At 33.9% G+C, this 27,732-nt stretch overlaps 1 pseudogene across 1 annotated transcript in view; it reads right to left on the reverse strand.

Annotated features, from left to right (window-relative positions):
* LOC114295375 (RNA-dependent RNA polymerase 1-like) overlaps positions 1–27,732 on the reverse strand; it is a 35,529-nt pseudogene that overhangs the window by 2,191 nt on the left and 5,606 nt on the right. Inside the window, exons 2-5 of the transcript XR_014344561.1 lie at positions 16,412–16,926; positions 12,098–13,512; positions 9,334–9,787; positions 7,323–7,474 (exon numbers count right to left, since the gene is read on the reverse strand). The product of XR_014344561.1 is annotated as an RNA-dependent RNA polymerase 1-like (transcript). The remainder of the gene's footprint in view (positions 1–7,322; positions 7,475–9,333; positions 9,788–12,097; positions 13,513–16,411; positions 16,927–27,732) is intronic.

Genomic DNA, 27,732 nt, shown 5'->3' on the forward strand with positions numbered 1-27,732 from the left:
TTATCACACATCCATCTAAGCAACCTCATCTCAATTAAACTCATTTTATGACCGTGTTGTTTCTTAATCTTAAATCCCCAAGATTCTGTGCTCCAAAGCATCGCTAGCCTTGTAGCTGTAAAAAAATTCCTTTCGGTTTTATTGGGGTATTTGCCGATCACATAATATGTCCAGCACAATCCTCCACTTGAGCCAATCTATTTTGATTCTATGGAGCACATCGTCTCCAATCTTACTATCCTTCCTAATAATCGAGCCTAAATAACAAAAATGTTCACTATTTGTAATTTCCTAATTTTCAATCTTCACTTTTCCATTATTTATACTTTTGTTATTACTAAAGTTATATTTCATATATTTAGTTTTATTTCTACTAATTTAAACTTTTTGACTCAAATGCTTCTCTCCAGATTTCCAATTTAGTATTATTTCCTTCAAAAATTTCATCTGCTACATCCTGATTCATAGCTAACACTTGATGTTACAATGATTGAGAATTCACTAGTTTCTCCTGCAATTGACCTTAATTGTACTCACTACTCCATTATACATGTCTTTTTCAGCACAATGTTATATATATAATTAGACTTCAATTTGATCCCGAAGAAACTTGGCTTACTAATTTTGAAACACAAAATTGCCAACAAATTTTTTTCTTCATAATCATCAATTTGCATGCTCAAATTATCTAATTATCCATACAACATGAATAAGGAAAAATATGTACACCTTTGGTCCTAATGAAGTACTTAAATAAACTTAGGTGAGAGTTCTAACAAGGCTACGTAAGGAAAATTGATGGGCTCGATTAGCCAAGTACATCTTAAAGCCAATAAATATAACTACATACCACCCTGTCCACAACTCCTACCCTGATAAATAAAACAGCAAAATTAAAAAAAAAATTGGACTCCATCACCATCCTCATATTCATTATCCTACTATAATTTTAATCTTGATTTATTGCAAGCACTTTCGGCAAGGTTCCAAGATTCCACCCAGTGGCAGACCTGTAGAATTGCATTGGATAATATTCATTAGCACACAAATTTAAGCTCACCTAACCGGTCACACCAGAATTCTCAGCACATTGTAGTTTCAACAAAAATTACATAATGTAACAGATCCAGCAGTTATCTATTCTTTAATTACAAAAGAGGAACAATGACTCTTCTTTCCCACTCTTGGTACATAAAAAGTTTGACACCTTTTATAGATTTCAAATGAACTGTAATATTTCAATCAATCATAAGACTTCCTGTCAATCTTACTAGTTCAGCAAGTTTCTGATGGTTTAAGGTTAAGGCTTAAGATGGTATGTCGATGCTTGCATACATATTGAGCCAGGTGTCGTCAAAACCAATGTTGCATGATGCCAAGTCACGGCAGTAAAAACTTCTAGATAAGTTCCTCCTATTACTGTTTGGAAGTTCATACTAAATGTAGTGCATTAATCTTTGATTTATTTTCACTTGAATTATACATCTTATGCAAAAAATTTCCAATTGCCTAGGTTTAAAAAAGAATTGCAAATGGAGGAAATGACTCCAAGCTTTCCATTTGTAAACCATTTTATGACTTGTGTATCTACCTCAAGGAAACCTGAAAATTGCTATTTTACGCAGGCATGTGTGACTCACATTCATATATGCTCATACACACGTGCACATACACAAGTAAACTGAAATATATAACAACAGTCACATAAATCTTTTTCAACAAATAAGAAAAGCAAGAAAATGAAGGCCAGAACACAAAGCGTCTTCACTGTTAAAATTAACTATGGTGAATTATGTACAACATGAAATAACAAATCAAATCTCAAATCATTTTGAAGTGAGGAATTATGAAGAGAAAAAAAAATGGCCAAGCAAATTTTGCGATCAACATCGTATTTCTTGATAATATATGACAGCATTGAAGGAAAAGAGAGATAGAACACAAAACCCATGTGAAGTTGGGACTACTAAACCCATGTGAAGTTGGGACTACTAAACCCATGTGAAAAAAAAATTCTATGATAGGTTGAAAACGTAAGTTCCAAAAGTGCATCAACATAGAGTAATATGCATACACCCTCTTACTTAGAAAATATGAGGAAGAAGAACTCCGAAAATATGAGGAAGAAGGAATATATTTTTGTTATATTCAAAACTTCTTATCTTACAAGACCAAATGACACTCCTTATATAGGAGATATTACAAACATCATTATAACCCATTATATGCCACTTACATATTATATATTACCACTATCTACCACTATCATATTATATACATGCCACTATCTACCACCAACACCACTATCATATTCTATACATGCCACTATCCTTCACCAACACCACTATCATATTATATACATGCCACTATCTACCACCAACACCACTATCATATTCTATACATGCCACTATCCTTCACCAACACCACTATCATATTATATACATTAACACAAATTTCCAGCACTCCCCCTCAAGCTGGTTTGAAGATATCTTCCATAGCCAGCTTGCTAGTCAGCTTATCAAATTGCTTCTTGTGTAGTCCCTTCGTTAGCACATCAGCTAATTGTTCACCTGTTGGAAGGTAGGTCATACAGATTATGCCAGCATTGATTTTCTCCTTGATGAAATGTTTATCCACTTCTATATGTTTTGTGCGATCATGTAGAACTGGATTATGAGCTATAGATATAGCTGCTTTGTTGTCACAATAGACTTTCATAGGTGTCGGGTGAGAAAGCTTTAATTCTTCAAGAATTCTTTTAATCCACATTACTTCACAGATTCCATGGGCAACAGCTCTGAACTCTGCTTCTGCACTACTTCTAGCTACCACATTCTGTTTTTTACTCCGCCATGTAACTAGGTTCCCACCTACAAAGGAGCAGTATCCGGATGTTGATCTCCTGTCTGTAACACTTCCTGCCCAGTCTGCATCTGTGTATACTTCAACTTGAAGATGCCCATGTTTCTTGAACAGTAAGCCTCTCCCTGGAGTTCCTTTCAAATATCTTAAGATCTTATAAACGGCCTCAAAGTGCTCTGCCCCTGGTGAGTGCATGAACTGACTTACCATGCTGACTGCAAAGGCAATATCGGGCCGCGTATGAGACAAGTAAATCAATTTCCCTACAAGTCGCTGATATTGTTCCCTCTCTTTGACTTCTTCAGCCTTAGCAGCTTGTAACTTCAAGTTAGGCTCGATCGGAGTCTCCACCATCTTACAACCAAGCATACCTGTTTCTCCAAGGAGATCAAGAACATATTTTCTCTGATTAACGAATATACCTTCCTTGGATCTTGCAAATTCCATTCCGAGGAAATACTTGAGGGCTCCCAGATCCTTAATGTGAAATTCTTTTGCGAGTTTCTCTTTGAGGGCTGCTAACTCTGCTTCATCATTACCAGTTAAAATGATGTCATCAACATAAACAATCAAAATTGCAATTTTACTATTTTTTGAATGTTTATAAAATATTGTGTGATCTGCTTGACTCTGCGAGAAGCCACAACTGATAACTGCCTTCCCAAAGCGTTCAAACCACGCTCTTGGTGATTGTTTGAGTCCGTATAATGACTTGTTCAATCTGCATACTCTGTCGCTTCCAAGTCTCCGCTCAAATCCCGGCGGTAGGCTCATGAACACCTCCTCTTCAAGATCACCATTGAGAAATGCATTTTTAATGTCAAGTTGATGTAGAGGCCAATCTGAATTTACTGCAAGAGATAACAGTACTCTGATGGAATTTATTTTAGCAACAGGAGCAAACGTCTCCTGATAGTCGATCCCATAAGTTTGAGTGAAGCCTTTAGCCACCAGTCTCGCCTTGTATCTCTCAACGCTTCCGTCTGCGTTACATTTTATCGTAAACACCCATTTACACCCAACTGTTTTCTTGTCTTTGGGTAGATCAACTATCTCCCAAGTACCACTTCTCCTTAAAGCATTCATCTCCTCCATGACTGCTAATTTCCAATTCGGATCATCCAATGCTTCCTGTATATTCCTTGGAACAAACAAGTGTGAAATCCTAGATGTAAAAGCTCTATGGTTTTTAGACAGTCTTTGATAGGAGAGGTAATTTGCAATAGGATGTTTAATGCAATTTCGGACACCTTTCCTAATTGCTATAGGAACATCAAGGTCGGAAATAGAAGGAATAGGATTACCTAAAATTTCGATGCCAGAACTCGGGTGGACATTCGGGTCATTAGGATGGACATTCGGGTCATTATTCCTCAGATGAAATCGCTTCCTAGTATAAACCTGAAGCTCAGGATTTAGATCATTTTGTAGTACTTCTCCCCCTAAACAAGAATCTTCTTGACTAGGCACCATAGAACTTGGTTCTCCTAAGTGATCATTATCAGACAGATGTGGTTTTTGTGTAGGATAAATGACATTGGGGAGCGGGATAGAAATATCCCAAAAACGGTCTTCTACTCCACTTGTCTCCCCCTGAAGAGAAGTGTTGGGGAAATAGGATTTTGTTTCCACAAATGATACATCCATACTCACATGAAATTTCTTGGTTTGAGGATCGAAACACTTATACCCCTTTTTGTTTGAGGAATAACCCAAAAAAACACATTTTATAGCACGGGGGTCAAGTTTTGAACGAAATTGACTGGGAACATGAACATAGGCAGTACATCCAAAAACTTTGGCGGGTAAATCAGAAACCATCCTCGTGTCAGGAAAAAAAGTTTTGAGACAATCAAAAGGTGTTTTGTATGTTAACACCTTTGTAGGCATCCTGTTTATCAAATACGAGGCTGTTAAAATTGCTTCACCCCATAAATATTTAGGAACATGCATGTAAAACATTATAGCACGTGCTACTTCAAGTAGATGTTTATTTTTTCGTTCTGCAATGCCATTTTGTTGAGGGGTATCCCGACATGTAGATTGATGAAAAATCCCCTTTTTTTCCAAAAACTCACCCAACTGCTCATTGAAATATTCTGTTCCATTATCAGAATGTAAAATACCAATTTTGGTTTGAAATTGGTTTTCAATCATATTGTAAAAATTTGTGAATAAATTTTTCACGTCAGATTTTTTATTCATCAAATAAATCCAACATAAGCGGGTATGGTCATCAATAAATGTAACAAACCATTTTTTACCAGAAAGAGTAGGGATTTTAGAAGGGCCCCAAACATCACTATGAATCAAATAAAAAGGTTTGGAAGCCTGGTAAGGTTTTGGCAAATAAGTAGAGCGATGAAATTTTGCAAAAATGCAACTTTCACAATGAAAAGAAGAACAATCAATCCCTTTAAATAATTCTGGAAATAAATGTTTCAGATAAAGAAAACTAGGATGTCCTAGCCTATAGTGCCATAGCATTATTTTTTCTTGAACAGAGATTGAACTAGTACTATTAAAGCTCTGAGCTTTTTTATTACTAACAGGTACTTCATCAAAGTAGTAAAGACCTTCAAGCATCCTAGCACGCCCAATCATCATCCCCGAGTTCTGGTCCTGAAATTCACAATGGGATTCAAAAAATGTAACACGACAATTAGAATCCTTAGATAGTTTACTGACAGACAAAAGGTTACAGGCTAAGTTGGGGACGTGAAGAACAGCATTGAGATTAATTTTCTCAGTTAGTTTAATAAATCCTTTTCCTGCAATAGGTGAAAAACTACCATCGGCTATTCTGATTTTGTCATGACCAGAACAAGGGAAATAGGTACTAAATAAATGGGAAAAACTAGTCATGTGATCAGAGGCACCGGAATCTATGATCCACGGAGAGAAGTTTAGGCAAGAGAAGGCTTTAGGATTTCTACCTGTTTGTGCCAACAAAACACTAGGAGTACCGGATGAGGAGTTGGATTTTATCAGCTTTAAGAGTTGATCAATCTGCTCTTTGTTGAAGGGACCTGAATTGGCTTCATTAGTGGTAGGAAAGCCACGATTCTTCTCTCCTTGTTTGCTGCTTTTCCAGTTGACAGGTTTGCCATGGATCTTCCAACACGTTTCGCGTGTATGGCGAGGCTTGTTGCAAAAATCACACCAGACCCGTGGCTTATCATCAAACCTGCGCTGGTAATTTGCAGCCTTGTTGGCCGCAGCATCGCTAATTAAAGCAGAAATTTCAATTGATTCACCAGTACCTTTTTTCTTAAGCATGACGCTCCTTCGGCTCTCTTCCCTTCTGACTTCGGCAAATACTTCGCCAATGGATGGGAGAGGAGGTCTGCCAATAATTCTTCCTCGCACTTCATCGAACTCAATGTTGAGGCCGGCAAGAAACTTGTAAATACGGCTGTCTTCCACAGTTTTCTTGTGGTGGTTGCAGTCGTCAACCGATTTCCATTCGTATGTGTTGAAGATGTCAAGATCCTGCCACAACCTTTTCAACGAATTGAAATATTTGGTGACGGAATCATCTCCTTGACGAATCTCTCCCAACTTCAAAGTTAATTCGAAAACTTGAGATTGATTTCCTAGGTCAGAATACATCTGACTAACATTATTCCACAATTCTTGTGCAGTAGTATAGCACATGTAATTAGAGCTTATATCCTCCTCCATGGAATTGACCAACCATGTCATAACCATGGAGTTTTCAGCGTCCCAACTGTCGAACAGCGGATCATTAACAGCAGGAGCCTTCTTGTCACCAGTGATGTAACCGATCTTTCCTTGCCCACGGATATACATCCGGACAGATTGTGACCAACGAAGAAAATTATCACCATTTAGGCGGATGGTGGTGATTTGGACAGAGTGAGAGTTGGACGTTTTCACCGGAATGGCAGCGGCAGGGGTTGAAGTGGTTTCAGACGTGACTTCCGACATGGCTATGACGGTTTTAGGGCTGCTGTGTTTTTTGTTGCTCTGATACCAACTTAGAAAATATGAGGAAGAAGAACTCCGAAAATATGAGGAAGAAGGAATATATTTTTGTTATATTCAAAACTTCTTATCTTACAAGACCAAATGACACTCCTTATATAGGAGATATTACAAACATCATTATAACCCATTATATGCCACTTACATATTATATATTACCACTATCTACCACTATCATATTATATACATGCCACTATCTACCACCAACACCACTATCATATTCTATACATGCCACTATCCTTCACCAACACCACTATCATATTATATACATGCCACTATCTACCACCAACACCACTATCATATTCTATACATGCCACTATCCTTCACCAACACCACTATCATATTATATACATTAACACAAATTTCCAGCACTCTTTTTGTTGGTACTCTTAATTTATAGATTTACAAATCAAGAAAACTGCTTTAACATATAAATTTGTGGATAGTAATACCTCAATTGTAACATCATGATCCGACAACATACTTGGTGCAGGGGTGTAATCCATGGGTTGGATTTGCCGCGGTGGAATCAGATCAGGGTCCCAACAGACAAAATAAATGTTACCATCCAAATCACTCCCCGAACATTCATTTGGATGAGGTCCGCCATTAGAGTCGGCTAAAATTAGTAACAATTACGAACAAAGAAAGATTTTAACAGCTATCAGATATGGTTATTGGAGAGGAAATAAAAGAAGCAATTTTTACCACTGTAGCTCGGAAGAAACATCACAGATAAGTACAATTAGTTTATAACTACTAAGTAGTACATACACAGACATGCCGACATGAAAATTTGGATTAAAATGCACGACATGACATGCCTGAGATACATTAAAATTTTATATTTTTAAAATTTATTATAGTTCAAATCTATGTGTAATTTATTCAAATGTATAAAAAATATTTTAAAAAGCACTAATTGAAATTAAAAAGTCATATGTTTCATAACTTCAAAGTCAAGATATCATTCACATAACAATTGCATTATAAACGATGCAAAAATAATTGTAGAACATTGAAATACCCATGATGTATTCATGTTATAAATGTTTCAAGACATATTTAGTGTAGAAGTTAGATTTTGAGAATGGAGAACATTGTTACTCCATAAGAGGTTCATCACATGGTTTTGTTTGGAGGGTTAAGTGTCACAGAAGTGTCCGTGAAGTGTCTATAAAGTATCTAATAACAAAATTTTAAATTCTAATTAAGAACGTTGAAAAAGTGTTCCTACAAGTGTCCGTGCTTCTTAGATTTATAACTTCTACTATCAAAAACACCCAGAGCTTCACCAAGTCCCCCTAAAAACACTACTTGATGTTGGTAGATAAGGTATCAGTTATATAAAAAATAAAAAATAAAAAAAAAAAGAAGAAGAAGGAAGAGAAAAGAAAGAAAAAGTAATACAGAAAATTTATTTTTTTTTTTTTTGGTATGAACTACACTTCTCATCCCTGGACCCATATATTTATATTAAATAGTCTAACAAATTACAAAAGTACCCCCATTTCTAAAATAACAACAAAATCTAATAGTATCATTCACACAATGATTTATGTGCTTGCAGTTCCACATGATGCTGCAGTTGTAGGTTTAAGTCCAAAGCTGTGCTTATCAACTGGCAGCCTCATGATCAGCAAATTGATAGACACATACATTGACATGTGTTTGTCTGCATCAACCAACCTGATAGAATGCTTTCATCATAGACCGGATATGTTTCATAGAAACCAGTCACGTGTCTTCCTCATCCATTCCAATGCCAATGCATTTTTTCAATGTCAGTTATTGTAAATTACATAGAAGAAATTCCAGTCAAGATCGTTAGTCAGTCATTCTGTGAACCCATCCTGTATGCATATAATACTGGTGACTAAGATAAAGTGATGCATGATATCAGCAATTAACAAATCTCATTATGATGAATACTTTAAAATTGAAAAATGGGTAGTGACCACGGGGTATCATGTAATAAAAAGTAAAAAGATGCATCAGGCAAAAAGCGAGTCCATTTGAAAGAATGACAAGGCACCCATGACATGCTATAGTGCAAGCATTTTGCAAGGATATATCACATATCCACACATGCACATTATACATACAAATATTGTTATGTTTATATGTATGCATAAGGCAGAACATATTAAATTGGTTTAGTTATCTATATATAAGAACAAGTAGAAGAAAATAAAGTAGAAACAAAGAGGAGATTGATAATTTGGAGAGCTTAGAATTCTCTACTTTTTTTTTTTTTCTTAAACTTTAAAATTATAAATAAAAAGTGCAAAGTAACAACTAAATCAATAGTGACAACTAGAAATAGAACTACCAAACTAAATCTGGTATAATATTACATAACTGGTTATAAACATTAAACAATTTTTTTTTTCTTTTTCTGGAACATTAGATTATATGAGATATAGTCATGACGAAAAGCAAGAGACTATGACATTGTTTACCTCATTCCTTGCTGTGGAAAAACTACACAATCCACCATATGGTGCAAAGCTGGCACATTAACAGCGCTTAAGACACGAACATCACCTGGGTGCAAGCAATGGTTTTTAGCAACAACTACCTTCCCCTCAACAATACGATTATCACAGCCACAGCCACCAAGCATGAGAAGAGAATTATCATAAAATGGCCTATGACCAACCCCAGAAATTTGCACAAACACCTGCCCATATTCCAGGGTTCTGGTCTCATCCAGACATCCCATCATTGACCTTCCTCTTGGAACAAATATCCTTGTTTTTGTCCGTATCCCAGCAACTTTGCAGCCCTAAATGCTCACATCATTGAAAGGAATGGTTCAGCATCAGGCTTATAGCCACACAAAAGCATTTCCTTGAGAATGTTGGTGTTCTCTCTTGGAGACATCAATTCCAAAGCTTCCTGAGCCATTAACTCACTCATGAACTTCATCACATCCCCTTTAATTATATGCCAACATTTCTGGAACATCAAAAGGTTAAATCCATCCGGGCCAGGGGCCTTATTCCCATCACAACTCTTAATAGCCGCCATAACTTCATATTCTGTGAACTCAGCTTCCAAAGCAACACGCTCCTCTTCTTCCCCAATAGACTTAAAAGGACCATTTAAACTTGGCCTATCAAACCATGATTCTGAAAACTGCCTCTGAAAGTGATTAAGCACTTCTGTTCTAATTTCCTTAGGATCTTCAGTGAAGACCCCATTAACCTCAATTGAGCAAAGTGCATTCCGATTCCTTCTCGTGGAGGCCATGATATGGAAAAATTTAGTATTTCTATCGCCTTTTAGTGACCAGTTAGCTCTAGACTTTTGCAACCATACCCATTCAACCATTTTACTCAAATTCCATGCTTCGCCTTTTAATTCCCTAAATTTAGATCTCTCTGTCTCAGTGAGTACTCTTTGCTCAGCTAACAAATCCAAGTCATGTATCTCCTCCTCCAGTTGCTTTAGCTTTGAATCCACCTTACCAAAGAAATTGATAAAATTCAGTCCAGATTTTTGTGGGGGGGGTGATGAACTTAGAAGGAAAATTCATATGGTAAAATGGGAAGAAATTACTCAAAGCAAGAGTAACGGGGGTCTAGGTATTAGAAAGGTGAGAACCATGAATGAATGTCTTCTTCTCAAATGGTGGTGGAGGTTTGGGAGTGAATCTGAATCTATTTGGAAAAAAGTGATTATCAGCAAGTACCCACATAATGGTGGATCTAGGTGGCCAGCTCAAGATGTAAATTTCAGATATTCTATGGTATGGAGGGACATTTTGAAGGTGGCTCTTAAGTGTCCACAGCTGATGGAGGTACTTAAGGCTAACTCAAAGATCACCATTGGGGATGGGAGGCTCATAAGTTTTTGGCTGGATCAATGGGTTGGTGGTGACTGTTTAAAGAACCTATTCCCTAGATTATACTCTGTGTCTATGCAGAAAGGTGTATCAGTGGCAGTGATTAAGAGTACGAGTACTGGTAGTGGGGGGTGGGACTTGTCTTTCAGAAGAGCACTGTTTCAATGGGAAGTTGAAGAATTGAGGAAAATGAAGGAGTTGTTACAAACTGCTCCAGAGCTCAGGTACGGGGTGGTAGATGGGTTGTCTTGGGCTGCGGACAGATCTGGAATATTTACTGTTTCGTCTGCTTACAAGTGGAGTGAGTTAACAACTACCATGCCTGCACAAGTGGTGGAGCTCATTTGGAAGAATGCAGCACCTCCGAAAGCGCAATTTTTTGCTTGGCTAGCATGGAAAGGGAGGATCAAGACTTCTACATATCTGCAAAGAATTGGAATCCTAAGTCCCAACTCTGATGTTAATTGTGTATTCTGCAGAAAGGAAAGGGAAATTGTATCCCATGTGCTGCTGTGTTGTTCATTTAGTTGGAGAGTTTGGTCTAATATTATTGGATGGTGGGGCGTATCATGGGTACAGCCAGGGTCAGTGGTGGGTCTTATTCAATGGTGGGCTGGGTTTAGATGCAAAAACAGATTGAAGGTAATTTGGAAGATAATTCCACTGGCAGTGCTTTGGTCGTTATGGAAGCTACGGAATGAAATCATCTTTAACGAGTCACAGTTGGATTTTGGAAAGTTGTGTGATCTTATCAAAACACGGGTTGCAATGTGGTTCAGGGCCTTTAGTCCTTCCTTTTGCTATTCTGTTGATGATCTGGTGTATAATTTGCAAAATGTGAAATTCTGCCTAATGCACTGAGGTTATAACCTGTGTACTGCTGTTTCTGAGTGATTCTGTTTTGGTGCAACTGATGCAGAGGATGATCTGTTTTGTAGGGCCGTAGTAGTGAACTGCAGATGTGTTGGGCTAACAATCTTGGTGGGTGAACTGCTGCTGCTGCTGTATTTAATCAGTTTGAAGGAATGCTGCTGTTTCTGATCTAACCTGCTGCAGTGTTGGTTTAAAGCTTTTGTGGGTAATTTGGGCCGTTGTACTTCATGGCTATCTGTTCTGTCTTGGTGCCTAACTAACTGCAGGACCTGATCTGATTGGTGCTTCAAATGTGGGCTGTGTTGTCTGCTCTGGTTTTGGTGTTATAGTGACTTCCCTTTTTGGTTTTCCTTGTTTCTTTTTCCTTTGTTTTGTTGGCTCGTTGGTTTCTCACCAACTTGGAGGTTGGAGCTTGTTTTAAGCTCCAAGCTCCCCTTTATTGATGTAATCTTTGATTTTCCATCAATAAAGTATTCTTTTTGCCGATCAAAAAAAAAAAAAAACGGTTCTGTTAAGATGGTATTCAGTTCTTCTATTGCTTCTCTTTGCTTCTTTTCAAAGATATGATCCCGAACCCCAAGGGTAGACAAAAGAGTGATCAATTGGCGATTCAAGAAACAAGGCTGATATTTGCTCCATGCCAAAACATCTAATTTTGTATTGTCTGATTCATATTTAGACATGCTCATTCTTAAAGACAATTTCATTGATGAATTGGGATCAACAGCCACAACTCCTTTGTACCCACCATATCGAATCTGAAAGGCAGATGTTGTTGAACTTTTAAGGCCACATTTCTTGGCCACTCTCCGACCAAAGTCAGCAGATATTTTCCCAATTCCATCAGAGAAAACATATTTGATTCCACGTGTTACAACCTCTACATCAGGAATTATTTCCATTTCATGCCTGCTGACGCTCAAAGTTTCTGTGGAGGAACCAAAAGATTGACTGAGTCTGGCAGCATATTTTGCCACATTTCTTATCTGACGAAAATCACCCATCCAATTTCTTATATCAGCAGCAGTAAGCCCAGATCTTGAAGCAAACATCCATGCAGAATTATCCCGCAATTAACTTGAAGAAAAAGCAAGAAAATCAAACTTCTTATTGCCAATAACAATGCCATCCTTAAGAGTCGACAGTATCCTCCTATAAATGCTAGTTCTTCTATCCTCATTTGAAGAAGATGCCCGTGGGGATAAATCTGTTGAAAACAACTTACCCCATTCCTCATCAACAAAAGAAACCCGGAGAAAATTATCAATATCTTCAGAATAATGGCGTAATACACGATTGGAAATATTAACCTCTGGACCAGAGAAATACACCTTGCATGGGGTTATTTGAACCCTGTGTACATACACCAGTCCATCATCCAAAGTAATAGCAGGTGTTCTAGGAAGTCTCTTTAAGGTGAGGTATTTTCCATATTGCTCATCAAGCCACCTTACAGGCTCGTAACAGCATTCCTTTAAATGATAAAGTTTCTCTAGGGCATGTTCTACAAACGCGATGTTTATTCTCCCAGGATCAACCAACCGAAAGAAGTTAATAGCAAGTGCTTGTCCTGGAAGACACCCTTGCTGAACCAAGATACAGATCTTAAATAATATTTTATATGGCATTTCAAGTCCATGAGGAGGACCCACAATGGGTACTAGATCCAAATTGCAAGAAAAAGTTAAACCTCTCTCCAAAATGAATGGGCTTTCATTTTCTTTATAAAAAGCAAAATATTCGCTGAAATTTAAAAGGTCAACATCACATGGAAGCTCCAAACATAAAGAAGAAGATTGGCCAATGCAATTTGATGGAGTGAAATCAGTTTCCCTGACCCATTGGTCATCAGAAGTTTCCTTAAAGTAGCTGTAAATAGATTCTTCAACTTTCTTATAGATCCGAGGAGCACCAACCAACTACCATTTAAATTGCACAAAAAATAAGCTTTAGTGGTAATATACAAGTAAGAAAACAAGTTGAAGTGATTGTCCACTAATAGGAATGGCAAGCATCAAACCAGCCCAAATTTTCAATGCAAAGAAGCTAGTGTATTCTTCTTTACTCCATGTTGAAAATACAAGGAGTTAATTTCACATTGGATTAAAGACTGTTAGAAATGGGTGTGGTTGTGGACAAGGGAAGGACTCTCCAAATTTACAAGATAAGTATATGAGTGGATTGGCCTCTCCAAATTTACTAGACCTACGGAATGAATTAGCAAGAAACTTTTGCTCTTGTAGGAAAGATAAATTTCATTTCACTCATTATTCCGCGGTAGCTAACTTGGATTGACCACTTCAGTAGCTTAATGTAAAAAATGCTTTCTCCATGGTGGCTTGGAAGAGGAGGTTTAAATCGATATTCTCCTAGGGTTTCCACTTCCCAATGATAGTGATGATTGTAGGCTAAATAAGTCTTTGTATGGTTTTAAAAAACCACTGAGAGCCTAGTTTGAGAAATTTACCAAGGCTATGCTCAAATTTGAGTATCACCAAGGTCAAGTTGATCACACTTTGTTTGTCAAACACTCCTCACATGGAAAGGTTACTTCTTGGGTATTGAAGTTGCTAGATCAAGACATGGTATTTTCATCTCTCAACACAAGTAGGTGCTTGATCTTCTTAAGGAGATATGAATGTTGGGGTATAAACCTTTTGACATTCCCATTGAACACAATCATAAACTGAGTGAGAGTGGAAACAATACTTAGTTGATAGGGACCGTTATCAAAGTTAGGCGTTTTTCTCTTACAGATGGCTTAGTGCAACAATCAAGATGTATCTGAATTAAGGAGATTCATACTTAAATTTTACAGCCACCTAGGTAAAAAGAAGCCAAAGTCCTCTATGCAAGCATAGCATTACAGCTACTAGCACATAGGTCATGAAGCCCTATCATTGATAGCTATAGGCCTTGAAGGTGTTTTCTTGACAAAGTAAAAGTGGGTCACTAAGACAAGGCTGCAACCCTCTTCAGATAAGAGTGACATTGAAAACTTAATCCTACCAGATATGGAGAAAATTTCTCCAATGTTTGGATGATTTTTATCACAATGCCATTGCTCAAATCATAGTCCTAAGTGACATGCGAGTTCTGAAAGTTTAGGCACTTGAGGTCCAAGGCCACCAAGTCCAAATCTCTTGCAAGTGACAATTTCCACAAGCCTTGTTTGATTTAGACATATAACAGTTTCTAATAAAGATCCTAAGATATGCCAAAACACCCATACAAGGCCTATTGGGTCTCATCCTAAGGGGCAAGTCAAGAAAGCCAAAAGGTTGACCTTGCACTAATATTCTTAAAAGTCCTCCCTTTCAAGACGGTCTAAACATCCCTAAGAACCTCCAATGTTTTATCATATTTTGTTTTGTATGCTTCCCCAGTGTCCAAGATGGTGGATTACTATCAATTGGCCTGTCAAGACTATAAAGCGCCTGTAAAATATTTTTGTCCCATCAGCTATGCCTATTATGACACCCTTGAAACCATGAATTAACGAACATATGTTATCAAGAATGTAGCAATCTAAGGCCAATCACTTCAAAAAGATTGTAAAATTTAAAGCTTTAGTCTTTCCAAAATGGCAGAGACATATTAATTTGTGAAGCTTTTTTTTTTTTTTTTTTGGATTAGTTGTTATGTATATCTTAATTTTCTTGTCGATAGGAAAATTAAAAATAATTTTACATATTTAGAAGCCAAACCGCCACACAACCAATGATAGATTTAGGGGGTGCGGGCAGGGTGGTCGCACCCCCAAAATTTTTTAAAAACTATGTATATTATGCTAGTAATTAGTAAGAAAATTTCAAAAGGGAGTACTTCGCACCCCCAAAATTTTAGTAGTTCGCACTCTCCAAATTATTTACATTACAAAATTTTAAAAATAGTTTCTAAATTGAGTTTTATCAAATATTGATCTATTCTATTTGTTATCTGTATTATTTGTTACATTTCTATATTGTTTAAAGTTACTTGTATTATTTTATTTGTTTCTATTTGTTACTATTCTTGTTTACTATTCTTATGTCATTTACGTTTTTTTTCTTCTTTTATAAATCACACTTTAATTTACTTATGCATCTTATTTTATATTCATTCTTGTTTGTTCATTCTCTAGAAATAAGAATATTGTCTGAAAATAAACAAATCATCTACTTCAGCATGATATTCTTAAAATAAGATAATATAATTTAATACCGCTTATTGAAATGGATTGTCATTATACTCATAAAAACATACATTTTCAATTATAAACTTTTTTTCAAAAGTAAACTGCATTATAAGATGGAAGATGATTTTGTAGTAAATTACTTGATCATATTTATTGAGAAAGATATTAATTAAGGCTTTGATATCGAGTTTATCATAGATGTTTTTATATATATTATAAAAAGTGATGATTACAACATTTTCAAATAGTTAACTTTACGAGACAGAGACATAGTAATAGTTAATATTTTGTTGAGTTAATGCAGACAATAAATATGTCTAATTATATTTTTGTTCTCAATTATGTTAACAAAGGACGTCCGATTAAGAGTAATATTATTCATTTTTTTGTGCTGGTATAAATCAAAATTTAAAATTTTATAATAATTTTTTTCGATGAAAAGTTACATGTGTTTTTGCGCCCCCCCCCTCCAAAAAAAAAAAAAACTCAAATCCTAGATCCGTCCCTGCACACAACCCAGCTGCATAAATCTCTATGTAATCCATAAAAAGGCTGTCACAAGAAATGCAGTTTATTCAGCAGCAAGAGAAAAAGAAAAGCAAATAATGAATGCTAACGGAAAACATTTTAGTGGAACATACCTGAATGAGCAGAAACTTTGAAGTTTTATCACGTGGACGACGAAGCTCAATCTGCCAGATGTTCTTATAAAATAGATCAAGCTTGTACTCAACAAAAAAGTGGGACAGAAAGAAATACAGTTTTCTTAGACCAAAACCAAATTTCACAGAGACATTTTCCCTCTTCCAGAGCAGTGAAAACTTCTCCTTTGAGATCTGACATCCAAAGTACAGAGTCACACTTTCCATGTCATGCACATATGCCTTTGTTTGAACGAGATCAAAGTCCTTAGGGAAAGCTTTCAAATAAGATGATCCATAATATAACCTTTGATTAGCCAAGGAGACAATGTAATCAGCACTGCTGGCAGTTGCGAATTGAACTGTGGCAAATGCTCTTGACCCTTTTCTTTTGGGCACCTTGACCTCTAAAGCTACTACAGTTCCTCTGCCTGTGTGTTGTTCTAAGAATTCCTTGACTGTTTCTGCAGAAACAAGGTATGGAAACCCAGACAAATGAATTGTCTTACCTTTAACTGCAGTCTCATTATTACAGTACTTATAATCAGCAATTGCAAAAAAGGTGGAAAAAAATTGAAATGAAAAGAAAAGAGTTTCCACTATATAGTACATACAACATGAGAACCAACGAGAGAATTAAATTGGAAAGGAAAAAAACAAATAATTGGAAGATTATGAGACTAACCACTAATGTATTAGAGTGATAAAAGGTTATAAAATGAAAGAATAGGCCAATACATTGTAACATTAAGTATGCAGATTCCATAAGAACCTTTGTAGCATATAGACTAAGATGACCCAAAACTATAGACAAGAGAAACTTGATTTCCCCACTATCTTTTTCTTCATGTCCTCCTTTATTCCCCTTTTTCCCAGTCATACGATACCATCAAAAATTAAAAGGACACATCCTAAAGCAAATTTTACCAAGAAACAATAACTTGATGCTCTTGAGACATAAAATACTAAGATGTATCTTCAGCAGTCAGCACAGAAAAACAACACAAAAATGCCCTTGATTTTTCATATCTAGTAGTCACAAGATTCTTCTTTTATATCATAAATTGATAGAGGGATACAGCAACATAGGGCACCTTGCTACTATCTTTGTGCTGGGGGAAGAGAAGGGAAGGCACAGTTAGACTCAGAAACCTCAACCAGCAGATTGTAATAAATTAAGGATTCAGTATAAAGTTTCTGGAATGACCATCTACATATGATTGCAGCAGGCTAGCAATTATAAAATTCTGTTGATTGTAACAACTTAAATGATTTGAAAATGATAAGTCATAAGAAATTTTTAAAGACTTCCAAAATCGCAGGCTGAAAGTACGTAAGAAATTGTTTGAGACCTCCAAAAAGCTTTCACAATTCGACCCACAATGATGGAGTATGATAGTTGTCAACTTTTGATTTGTTACACATCCAATGATATAGGGCCCAACTTCCTTGCCACATCACTATGGGTGAATTTAGTGTGGGTCTCTAGCATTTCTCAAATATATATTTGACAATAGAAAGCTCTTGATTATGAGAACCAAGCTAGATTTTTAGACTTCCAAATAGGTTATTGGAACTTTCAGTATATTCCCAATCATTGACAATTTGACACCAAACTTTAAGCATTTGTGCAATAGATTAATGTGACAGTTGCTGTGTGACATTTTTTCTTATGTTGCATCATTGCATGTACTAATAATTTCCCAATGTCATCAACCCAGGTTCCATTTATATATTTCTATGTCAATTATGACTTGACATGTATAAAACAAAAAGTACGGGTTTATATGTATTAATCCCTCCATTAGATTTTCTACTATTGAAACTCAAAGCCTTACAAATTCCAATTTGTGTATGAATACTCAAGACTTCAAAAATTAAGATGGTAAGCCTTTTTATTCAACATTTTTCCAATATATAAACGGAGAAAATTAATTATTTTTCAATATTTCATATACGAAGAATTTGATTGTTATGTAAAAACGAATAATTTTAACATGTTCTGGCTGTGTCATTGTCCTGGTTTTTTAAAACTGCTACGTCGGGATGTTCATCTCATGTTGTATCTGTGTCTCATGTCCGCATAATATTCAACTTGTTTGGTTTCGTTTTTCTAAAAACAGTTTTCAAAAAATTCTACTTTTTTATTTTTCGTATTTTTTTGTTTTTATTGAATTTTTTTAATATTTTAAGTAATTTTTTTTTAATTTTTAGACACACTTAACATAAATACACATAAAAACTATAATTTTTGTGAAAAAATCTTTTAAAAATTCAATAAATACCAAAAATACAAAAAAAATACCAAAATTTAGTATTTTTTTGTATTTTTACGTATTCGTTAATTTTTTAAAATATTTTTTGACAAATTTTTTACTTTTTAGATACATCTAAATAAGGTACATCTAAAAAAGTAAAAAAATGCTTAAAATTTTAAATATAGTCACTAAAAACAAAAAAACACGAAAAACAAAAAAACTCAGTTTTCAAAAAACTTAATTCAGAAAACTCAAACCAAACACACTAATTGCTATAAGTATCTTATAGGCAGCTACTGAATATTTGATTGTGTATATCCAACTATTTTTCCATTCATGTCTCTTTATTTTCTATACATGTTATAAAATAAGCAAGAGTTTTGTTAATCGTGTTTATAACAAAAGGATTTTTCTTTTTTCTCTTTTTTTTCCCTTCATTCATCCAAATGTGATGAGCCACTACAGACAGCCACCCTTATAATAAACCCACCCCTTCCCACAAGCAAGATGATGGTGGGAAACTATCTTGCGTCTTTTGCACAACTAACAACCCACTTCATTTGTGCCATAACTTAAGGGTAATACTTATCATCACTCATAAATACAGAGATGCAAATTGCAATTTTCTGTTTTTCCCTATCTACCAGTGCCACATAATTTGGTCCTTCAAATGAATCATTTTGACTTCTCCAATACTTTAAAATCAGTGCAATTATTAGTTATGATAAAGGTCAAAACCAGTGAACTTTTTTTTGAACTAAAAACCAGTGAACTTAATGTCTATCAATTTGAGTTTAAAAAGAAACCATATAGAAAAGTTATAAAATGTAACTGTTCTCACTATTATAAAGTTTTTGAGGGGAAAAAAAATCAAGTTAAATAGTAAATTCCAGTTGAAATTAAAAAAATTTAAATTCTTCAAAAGGTCAATCTTCATACATTAACATGTTAGGGCTGCATGTGCAATACATGGAATACATTCAAGAAGCGTTATTTTCTAATATCATCTATGTGAAGAATTGTCTAGTGAACTTTTCCAAACACCAAATGGATTCAATACACAAGGGACATTATCTTAATGCTTTTATAATCGTAAAGACTAAGGATTTAGTGTCAATACAAAACCTATCAGTTTTTATAACAACTAGGAGATCATAATATATGTAATGAAAGATGAAAGCATTCTATTGTTTTGTGAAACTAAGGGGTCATTTGGGGACACAAGAAAAAAGCCACCATTTGGCTAAAAAAGCAAAAAGTCAAAAAGTCACCAAGCTGTTTGTCATTAATAACTAAAAAAATCAAATGTGACATCAATTTTTTCACTCACAAAAAAGCAACTTTTTTAGTATGCATTAACTAAAAAAGCCAAAACACCTAAAAAGACAAAAAACCACCCAAAAAAAAAAAGAGAAAAAAAAAACCCCAACTAAGCAAACAGATGAGTAACATGAGATGCATATAATGAAAAGCTCAACATTAATACAAAAAAAAATGGTAATGTAATGGCAAGGAATGTCACAAATTGTAAGAATAATGTTGTTGAAAAGGCATTTTGTACATCAAATTGAAAATAAGAGTGAGTGTGTGTGTGTGTGTGTGTGAGAGAGAGAGAGCAATTTTAGAATAAAATGCCAAAAGGCATTCCCAAAAACAAGAAAGGGATTAAACCTTGGAAGGCTGTGGTCAGTAAAGGCATTAATTATTGTACAATAGATAGAGAAGATAAACCTCATATGCTGTAGAAAAATGGGTTAAAATATATGCAACCAAATTGTCTATTTGGCTGATCAATAAGTAATTAAGGGCAATGTGGTGATTGCAGTTTGATTTTTCTACTCACTTTAGTTCACCAAAAACTAACTGCAAATAGGTCAATTTAGAAATACACATAATTTCATCAACAAAGATAAAAAAAAACAAAAACAAAAACAAAAAGATAATCAAAAGATTGCAATATTCCAATTGTAGAAATGCATATGGATCAAATCTAGGGGTTAGCCAAGCGATAAAGACTCAAGGATAAGATACATGTCTCGAGTTCAAATCAACCCAAGGGTCAGTAGAGATTTGTCCGATTGTTAACTCCAGGGCTCTTAGAAAACGAAAGTAAAAAACAGAATTAAGAGGACAAAATTAAACACATCTAAATTGCATAGATTTAACTTTTCATCATATCAGTACAGTAGGCAATTTATAAAGGGATTTTCAGATTGGGTTGAGAAGTTAATAAGTACACAACAAGAGGTACAATTGATGTCAATCCAAAGCAATGCATCTACACAGTATTTATAGTGGCTTACAAGCTTTCTATCAGTGGAAAATTTTGTTCAATTAAGTTTCTTTCTCATGAATTTTCTGAGAAACCAAACGGCTCCAAACAATCAAACTATTAGTTAAAGCTTAAAGAAGTAAAATCAGCAACTAAAAAAGCGTTCCATAGTGAGAATCAAGCATAATTGTTATGATCAAAGTTAATAAAGGTGGAGAGAGAGAGTCTCACAAAGATGCAGAGACTTGAATTTCTTCGATTATCACATAAGCAGAACCTGAATAAACTCACATAATGAAAAGAAATATACTGCAGAAATGACCACACTACTCATTCATTCGTGGGTCATTCTGTATAAATACACATAAACTATATGAGAGAGAGAGAGAGAGAGAGTCATCCACAGAAGTGAGAGAGAGTGGACTAGGATTGACCATCAAAATCAGGGCATTTCCCTAAATAAGTCAAAATACCAATTTAATTTCTAAACTAAGCCTAGTTTTGAAAGAATTCTCAAAATAGGTTAAAACGTGGTTCACAACCACGCTTTCAACGTGTGTGCGCCTGTCTCGCGTGAAAATTGGGAAGTCTTAAAAGCGTGGTTACAAAACGCGCTTTTGATTAAAAAAGCGCAGTTACAAAAGGCGCTTTTAATTAATTTTTTTTTCTTCTGAAATCGCTGATCTGAACAACGCTTTTATCCAAAAAAAAATTTCTTCTGAAATCGCTTTTGTGAACCATGCTTTTATCCAACAAAATTTTTCTTCCAAAATCGCTGTTCTAAACCACGCTTTTAGCTTAAAATTTTTTTCTTCTGAAAGCGCGGTTTTGAACCACGTTTTTTGGCAAAAAAATTTTTTAGTTTCAGTTTAACTGAACCCTGAAGAAGAAATTTTTATTTTTTGGTTTTTTTTTGTTTTTGTTTCTGTAGTCATTGTTTTGGTGATAATGTATTTCAGAATAATTTTTTGGGTTAAAATTGTTTTACTAAAACCGTTCTCATGTTAATTTTTTTTTCTTTTCTTTTGTCTTTTATTTTGGGTTAGAATGTGTAATTCAACATTTTTTTTTTGGCTTGACTAAAGCAAATTTATTTTGTTTTTTCTTGTGTTTGTTTTGGGTTAGAAGGTAATAATGTAATTCATAAATTTTTTGAGCTTTAGTAAAGCCGTTTTGATGTAAATTTTTTTTTATTTTATTTTCTCTTTGTTTTGGGTTAGAAGGTGTTATTCAGTAATTTGTTTGGGCTTTAATAAAGCCGTTTTTATTTAAATATATATATTTTTTCTTTTATCTTTGTTTTGGGTTAGAAGGTGATAATGTAATTCATAAATTTCTTTTCGTTTTACTAAAGCCGTTTTCATGTAAAGTTTTTTATTTTTTATTTCAAACATAATATTTAAATTTTTCTAAACAGATTCAACATTCAACAGATTTCACATTCAATAGATGTCACACTAAACAGAAATTTGATTTCACATTCAATAGAAATCTGATTTCACATTCAACAGATTTCACAATTATAAACAGATTTAAGATAAATATAAACCATTCAACATTCACAATCAACTGATTTCTAAACAGATTTCACAAATAAAAACCCTAACCCTATCCCTAATCCTAACCCTAACCCTAATTTAAGATTTAAGATTTCACATTCAACAGATTTCTAAACAGATTTCACAAATATAAACCCTAACCCTAATTTATTATTTCTGATTTCACAACATTTTCACATTCATGAACCCTATTCTACCAACATTATACCCACATTCATGAACCCTAATCCTAATTTATTCACATTTTCACAAACACAAAAAACGCATTAAAGTAGATGACAAAAGCCATACCAACGACAGAGAGGTACCGACAGTACTGAGAAGCAGAGGGAGCTCGAGCACAGAGACAGAGAGAGAGAGAGAGAGCAGTAAGAGCGAGAGAGTAGTAAGAGCGAGAGAGAGACAGCAGGGAGTGAGAGAGTGAAATTGTAACAAACGTGAATGCAAAACACGGGGCTAGGGAGATTATATATAAGTTTTAAAAGCGTAGTTGTGAACCACGAATTCACTTAATGAAAAAAAAAAAACGTGGTTCAGAACAGCGATTTCAGAAGAAATTTTTTTTTGTAAAAGCGTGGTTCAGAACAACGATTTCAGACGAAATTTTTTTTGGGATAAAAGCGTGGTTCAGAACAGCGATTTCAGAAGAATTTTTTTTTTTGATAAAAGCGTGGTTCAGAACAGCGATTTCAGAAGAAAAAAATTTAATTAAAAGCGTCTTTTGTAACCACGCTTTCTTAATCAAAAGCGCGTTTTGTAACCATGCTTTTAAGACTTCCCAATTTTCACGCGAGACAGGTGCCCACACGTTGAAAGCGTGGTTGTGAACCACGTTTTAGCCTATTTTGGGAATTCTTTCAAAACTAGGCTTAGTTTGGGAATTGAATTAGTATTTTGGCTTATTTAGGGAAATGCCCCGAAAAACTTGGCGCAAAATATGGGAAAAGAGTGATTCCCTCCACCCGTGCTTTTATTTTTTTTAAGATGCACTTCACCTTTTTTCTAAATATGTATCAAATTTAAGATTTTACTTTTTTTTATCAAATTAAAGATTAATGTATCTTTTATCATATTACTATTTATTATCATTAGATTTTTATCCCTTGGATGACTATCTCAAAATAAAAATTTATAAAAAATTTACATTGGCCAATCGACCGGTCGAATATCCACCTGGTTGTTCGTCTGGTCTACCCTTGATGACCACATCAAGAAAAAAATTTGTGAAAAATTTACATTGACTGATCGACCAGCCAAACATTTGCCCGATCGTCCGCTCAGTCAACGGTGTTTTGATGAAGGTTCAAAAATTTTTGTTGGAGTACTTGATATCAAATGAATCTTTTACTCAAATTTAGTGAAAATTTTGATAAACCGTTGGAGATACACATATAATATCATTTCAGAATTAAGAAAAAAAAAATTAATAATATTTGGTTTCAATTTTCATGATTTACTTTTCAACAAAATTGAAATTTTTTGTTTTTCGTATTTTTTTTGTTTTCATTGAATTTTGTTAATATTTTAAGTAATTTTTTTAATTTTTAAATACATCTAACATAAATACACTTAAAAAATATAATATTTGTGAAAAAATCTTTAAAAAATTCACTAAATATTAAAAAAAATAAAAATTCAATACATTCTCATATTCTTGTGTATTTATTAATTTTTTAAAATATTTTTTTACAAATATTTTGTTTTAAGATATATCTAAATAAGGTGCATCTTAAAAACTAAAAAAATTACTTAAAATCTTAAAAATATTCACTAAAAATGAAAAACAAAAAACTTAATTTTCAAAAAAATGAATCCAAAAAATTGAATAGCAACCAAACATAGTGTTGCTATTCAATTTTTTTTAAATAAAAAAACTAAAATAAATTAAAAAAATCTATAGTACATTTTACCAATTTTAATAGGGAAAATTAAAAGGCGGCCCTTTACTCACAAATTTGTGTAAAAGTTTTAAGCAGAATAAAAATTTGTTTGATATAAAGATTTCAAACTTCAGAAGAATAACAAAATATTTTACAATATCTTGCAACCCTAAATCTTCTTTTCCATAACACTTTCTTTTTTACGATGTGCTATTTCGCTCTCTCCCTCTCTTTGACATGGTTTATATCTAAAAATTTGTTACGGGCTCTATTCACCAGTGCCGCCACCATCACTATTACAATTGTTTGGTTCGATTATTCAAAAATTTAAGTAAATATCATTTTTAAGGATTGCGGGGGTAATGTTGGCACCATAAAATATTCTTCTTATTATTATTATTAGTATTAGTATTATTTTTACTTTCAGAACACGTTGTATCCTCTTATTCATTTGAAAGTTAAAAGAAGTTATGAAGATGATAGAGAACATGAAGGACAAAGTGGATGAGTGGAAGGACACATGGCAAGACAATGATGAAGATGAGAGAAATAAGTAGTTACTAAGTAGTTATTGTTGTATTTTTTCCTCTATAAATAGCCATCAATGGCTACATTGTAAAGGATCCAAAACTCAAATCAAAGACAATTGATTGATATTTTTCTTGTCATTTATATTTCCTGCACTTAATTTTCTGTACTTTATTTTATGAACTTCATTTTCGAAATATAGAAGTAGAGGTAAGTTCTCTGCACTTTATTTTATGTACTTCATTTTCGAAACATAGAAGTAGAGATAAATTAATGGTTAGTTTGATCGTTCACTCAATCATCTTTCTTCGTCTCCCTCTTTCTTTTTTCAATTTTTCTTTTCTCTACACTTGGCAATTTTGAAGTCCTCTTCGTTGAGGCAAAAGAACCGTCACCGCAATTGCTTAATAATTGGCTTGAATTTAATCTGTAAAGATTTTTCAATCCTTGTTGGCACGCTTACATTTATGATATTTTCCTTCGTTAGAAAAGTAAGCCAACATATATTTTTTGGCACGCTCAGTGGGACGTCATGTGTAAGAAATAAAAAATGAATTAGATTAATCCATTTCAAATAGCCTAGATGAAATCTATTGGCGTAAATAAAAAATTTTGGATCTTCAAGAAGAGATCCATTTTCTTGATGAAATAAACTTTCATTCCTTACAATACTATTTGGTGGAAGAAAAAAGATATATACCATTTAATTGGAGAAATTCATCAACTTGATATGAAAATTTACCAATGGAATGATAAGTTGTTAACTCTCACTATACCAAGTCTTTAACTGAGGCTTTAATGGCCGAAATTGGTGAATTTTTTTCAGAATTTTTCCATGGTTGAAAATAGCAAAAGGAAAGAATTAATTTCATCAATGGCTCGGGGGTCAAAAAATTCATTTTTAAAGAGCCAATTTATAAAAATAATATGGCTAAAAAGCATGTTGTTGAGCTAAGCATGGTTAAAAATAATATTCCATATAAGACTCGGGGAATGAAAACCCCATCCTCCATGGACATAAGATGTCTATGAAAGATTTTCATAAGCCATTAATGGCTAAAATGGAACAACCCATTAGACCAAGAAATGATAAAACTCACATGGAGGATTTTCATAATCTATTAATGGATAAAATGGAAAAACAACCCCATTTGTCAATGAATGACGAAAGTTGTTTGGCCAAAAAACATATTCTTAAGCCAAATATGGCTAAGAATGATGAACAATTTAATGTTTATGAATCTGAATTTTTTAAAATTATTCAAAATGTCAAGTTGTTTGAATTTTTAAGAGCATCTTGTACTATGGTTCTTGGTGTTCAAAATCCTTATTGGATTTGTGGTTCACATCAAAATTTAATTTTGATGGAAATGGCTAATAAAACAATCATCTTTAAGCATTGTTTTGATGAGTTTGATGTACTAAATAACAACTTAGCCATTTGAAATGTTGAACTTGGCTAGGAAAAGCCTATGCATTTAAATCTGTGGTTGAGAATTGCTTATCTTTTCAAATTGATGACCAATTATTTTTTTTTTTTATATTTATTTTAAGGCACAAAAATGATAGTATGTGTGCTTGGTTCGACTCTTTAAAAATTCAAATAAACATCATTTTTAAGGGCCGCGGGGGATAATGTTGGCACCATAAAATATTATTATTATTATTATTATTAGTATTATTATTGTTTTTATTTTCAGAACACGTGGCATCCTCTTATTCATTTGGAAGTTAAAAGAAGTTATGGAGATGATGGAGAACATGAAGGACAAATTGGATAAATGGAAGGGCACATGGCAAGACAATGATGAAGATAGAGTAAATGGATAGTTACTAAGTAGTTATTGCTGTATTTTTTCCTCTACAAATAGCCATCAATGGCTACTTTGTAAAGGATCCAAAACTCAAATCAAAGACAATTGATTTATATTTTTCTTGACATTTATATTTCCTGTACTTAATTTTCTGTACTTTATTTTATGCACTTCATTTTCGAAGTATAGTAGTAGATGTCAATTTTCTGCACTTTATTTTATGCACTTCCTTTTCGAAGTATAGGAGTAGAGATAAATTAATGGTTAGTTTGATTGTTCACTCAATCATCTTTCTCCGTCTCCCTCTTTCTTCTTTTAAATTTTTTTTTTCTTTACACTTGGCAATTTTAAAGTCCTCTTCGTTGAGGAAAAAACATCGTCACCGCAATCGCTTGATAATTTGCTTGAATTTAATCTATAAGGATTTTTCAATCCTTGCTGGCACGCTCGCATTTACGATATTTTTCTTCGTAGGAAAAGTAAGCCAACAATCACACAATAAAAGTTCACCGTCTTAGAGAAATTTCATTAAGACATTAAGTGAAAATAGACTTAAAATTAATTATTTTAGAACATTGAATTTGAATTTTTGTATATAAATTTGTAATTAGGGACTTAATTTTTGTAATTAATTCTCAAATTTACGATTTTAATTTTTTAATAAAAATTTAACTGAGTTTGAATAGTGAAATTTTCTTTTTGGGTGAATAGATAGTGAAATTTTTAGTATACAAAAGTCAGTAAGAATTTTCCCAGTAAAAGTTCACGATTTTTTTTTTTTATAAAGATTTTACATTGTTCATAGATCTTATTTAACAGATCTTGATGAAATGATTATAAAAATGTAAATTTTGTAAAAAAAAAAAAAATAGAAGTATAAATCAAAAGTTATTAAATTTTAATGTTTTCAAATCACCTAAAAAGTGAAAAACGTTATTGTTGGGGATATTTTCGTCCAGCGCATATTTGGAAGACTAATGTTGAAAGTTCATTGCCCTTATTCTTCCACA

This window comes from Camellia sinensis, chromosome 11 (assembly GCF_055761805.1).
Source record: "Camellia sinensis isolate YWXY chromosome 11, ASM5576180v1, whole genome shotgun sequence".
Lineage (NCBI taxonomy): Eukaryota > Viridiplantae > Streptophyta > Magnoliopsida > Ericales > Theaceae > Camellia > Camellia sinensis.